At 36.5% G+C, this 3,962-nt stretch overlaps 1 pseudogene; it reads left to right on the top strand.

Moving 5' to 3' along the window:
- The first annotated feature begins 238 nt into the window (after positions 1 to 238).
- LOC145805582 (uncharacterized) lies at positions 239 to 2,572 on the top strand (annotated as a pseudogene).
- The last annotated feature ends 1,390 nt before the right edge of the window (positions 2,573 to 3,962 follow it).

Genomic DNA, 3,962 nt, shown 5'->3' with positions numbered 1-3,962 from the left:
TGTCAAATAAACTTAATTTTTTATATTTATTTATAAATAATATATAAAAAACACTTTATAAAATCAATTATTCAAATAATCAAAACGGAACTGTTCGCCCTACAAAGTCGGTCAAGTTTCGTCTCTGTAGCCATTGACTTGACTCTCGTTGACCCGATCACATTATTAAACCAACTAGCAGCCTCAAGTTATGAAACACCTACCACCAGCACTTCCCAAGCAACGTTCCACCCAAAAAAATACCCGCGAAACCCACCTATAAAATGTCCAAAATAACCCCAACAACAACTTTTCAAATCCTTCTCTCCATATTCTCCGTACAACTACTCACCGTGCCCTTGCAAGGAAACTCCCAATCTACTGATTCAGAACAAACAATCCTACTCAGACTTAAACGACACTGGTCCAATCCACCCTCCATCAACCACTGGACACCATCACCACCAAACTCCAACTCCTCCAACCACTGTAATTGGCCTGAGATCACCTGCTCCAATGGCTCCGTCACCGGACTTTCCCTCATCGACAAAACGATCACCGGGCCAATCCCACCGTTCATTTGTGACCTCAAAAACCTCACCGCCATTGATCTCCAGTACAATTACATCCCCGGACCCTTCCCTACGGCGCTCTACAACTGTACCAAGCTTGAACATTTAGACCTCTCCCAAAACTTGTTCGTCGGCTGCATTCCGGGCGATGTTGACCGGTTGTCGACTCATCTCCGGACCTTCAACCTCAGCAGCAACAACTTCACCTGCGATATCCCAGTAGCCATCGGGCAGTTCCCCGAGCTCACAACCCTTCGGCTTTTTCTAAATTTGTTTAACGGCTCTTTCCCGCCAGAAATTGGCAACCTGTCAAGGCTCGAATGGCTGGAGCTGTCGGACAATGAATTTGCGCCGATGGCGATACCATCCACCTTTACCCAGTTGAGGAAACTTAAACAACTATTGATCAAAGGTTCAAGTTTGATCGGTGAAATCCCGGAAACAATTGGGAATTTAGCAGAGCTCGAGCAATTGGACTTGACAAACAATAACTTGACTGGTACAATTCCGAGTGGTTTGCTTCTGCTGAAGAATTTAACAAAAGTATATCTCTACAAAAATCACTTGTCCGGGCCAATTCCTCAGCCCATTGAAGCTTTGAAGATGGAGGAATTTGATTTATCCGAAAACAACTTGACAGGAACAATTCCGGACGATTTTGGTAAACTAACTGAGTTGTCAGTTTTGTCTCTATTTTCCAATCAACTCTCGGGGGAGATACCGGAAAGCATTAGTCGCCTTCCGTCACTGAGATATTTAACATTGTCCAACAACAATCTCTCTGGAACATTGTCACCGGACTTGGGGCAATATTCCATTCTTCAGGGGTTTGAAGTCGACCGGAACCATTTCACTGGTAAGGTGCCGGAGTACTTGTGCGCTAATGGTGGACTAATAGGAATTGCGGCATATGATAACAATTTGAGTGGTGAATTGCCTAACTCACTTGGCAATTGTTCGAGTTTGTCGATTGTTCGGGTTAATGGTAATCGCCTTTCTGGCAGTATTTCAGCTGGTCTCTGGACATCAACCAATCTGACATTGTTGATGCTTAGCGATAACTCCTTTACCGGTCAGCTTCCAAGAACACTTACACCAAGTTTATTCCAACTTGAGATCAGTAATAACAAGTTTTCCGGTGAAATCCCAACTGGGTTGTCTTCTTGGAAGCATTTGACAGTGTTCAGTGCAAGTAGCAACCTCTTTGTTGGTACAATTCCCCAAGAATTGACAACACTTTCTCAATTGACAACTCTGCTGCTCGATGGGAATCTATTTTCCGGTCATCTTCCATCAGATATTGTCTCATGTAAGTCGCTGACCACTCTGAATCTCAGTCGAAACCAATTCTCGGGTTCAATTCCTGCCAAACTTGGTTCTTTACCAAGCCTCACTGTTTTGGACTTGTCAAGGAATGCGTTCTCAGGTCAAATTCCAACTCAGATTGGCCTTTTAAAGCTAACTTCCCTCAATTTGTCTTCCAACTGTCTCACTGGAAGAATCCCAGCTGAGTTTGAAAATACTTTTTTCAATGCCAGCTTCTTGAACAACACCGGTCTTTGTGCAAGTAATCCATCACTCGGCCTTGAGATCTGCTCTTCTAGATTTGAAAACTCGAGCAAAATATACTCCAGGCTTCTCGCTCTAATCATAGTTATAGCAACAGTCTTACTTGCATCAGCTACACTACTCACATTCTTCCTAATTAAAACTTGCAGGAAAAAGGGCCGTGAATCGGATTGAATTTGAGTTTCAAAGAGTCAGACATTTTGTCAAATTTGACTGAAAATAATGTGATCGGAAGTGGTGGGTCGGGAAAAGTATATCGTGTTGAGTTGAACTGTTCAAGTGAAATTGTCGCAGTTAAGAGGATTCAGAATATCAAGAAGTTGGATCAAAATGTCGAGAAGCAATTCCTAGCAGAAGTTGAGATATTGGGCACGATTCGCCATTCCAACATAGTGAAATTGTTGAGTTGCATTTCTAGTGAGACTACAAAACTTCTTGTTTATGAGTGTTAATGTATATATGGTATATATTCTTACATATATATTAGGTATTAATTTCTTTTTTATTTGAAAAATATTTTAAAAGGAACATAAAAATAACTTGAAATATGAGATTCTTTAAAAATTTTCAAAGGGATATGGGATTATTTAAATATTTTAAAATGAGTGAAAAAACTCCTTAGTAAGTTTTAAACAAATGGATAATTTCAAATTGTAACACTCTAATGTGACACTCAAACGTAACACTCAAAAAAATAAAATAAAATAAAAATTTAGTGTACTTTTCCCAAATATAACACTTCAATATAACATTCTAAAAAAGTTCCTTAGTGTAACACTACAATATAGCACATACAAAAACTCCTTAGTGTATTTTTTTCAAACATAATATTCCAATGTAATACTCCAAAAAAAGGTTGTGGGATTCTTTAAACCATTCCAAAATGATGTGAAAATTTTCAAACCATTTCCAAAAGAGTACAAAAATTCCTTAATAAGTTTTGAGTAAATGTATAATTTCAAACTATAACGTTTGAAAAAAGTATATTAAGGAGTTTTTAATGTTTTTGTGTGTTACATTGAAATATGCTACATTGGAATATTAAGTTTGGGATTACATTTAGGAAAAATACACTAATTTTTATTTTTTTTTTGTTACATTGGAGTGTTATGTTTGGAAAAAGTATACTAAGGTGTTTGTTTTTGTAGTGTTACGTTGTTACTTTTAAGAAAATTATACCAAAGAGTTTTTTAGTGTATTACATTGGAGTGCTACATTATTGAAGCATTACATTGAAGTGTTACGTTTTTGTTCATAATGTAAGATTTATTCTAGAAGAAGGAAAAATATAAAACCTCTATAATATGATTGCTCGAATGTATAATTTTACATTTAAAGAAACTCACTTTTATCCTAAAAAATTAAACCCAAACATGAAAGTGATTACTCTTTTGTGTAATTTTCACTTTAATGGGACTTGTGGGTTCATAAGAAAAAATGAAAGACTAAACAATTCATAAAATCACATTTTGAGATTTATTTAATGCTTCACTCAACATTCTAATAGATTATCATCTAATTAAATTTAAAAATATATCTAATTTTTTTAATTAAATAACACTACTCTTATTTACTACGTGGACAAAGTTGCCCTCACTGGCTCATCTTCATCCTCTCCTCTCCTCTCCTCTTTCTCTTATCATTTTGTCTTTCTTTTGGTTCAACTATTCTTCTTTCTCTACCTGTCCGACTAAGGTGCTGGAACTTATTATAAATTAAAAGTTGCTAATTCAGAAGTAAAAAACGTTTCACTCAGCTTTTAAAAATCAAAATTTTCCATATATTTAAATTATTGCTGCTTAACAAGTTATAAGTAAAAATTATACCAAAAAACAACACATG

Source organism: Camellia sinensis, chromosome 13 (genome assembly GCF_055761805.1).
Source record: "Camellia sinensis isolate YWXY chromosome 13, ASM5576180v1, whole genome shotgun sequence".
Taxonomy (NCBI): domain Eukaryota; kingdom Viridiplantae; phylum Streptophyta; class Magnoliopsida; order Ericales; family Theaceae; genus Camellia; species Camellia sinensis.
The sequence above is the reverse complement of the archived record's forward strand: the minus strand, read 5'-3'. Positions and strand labels throughout refer to the sequence as shown.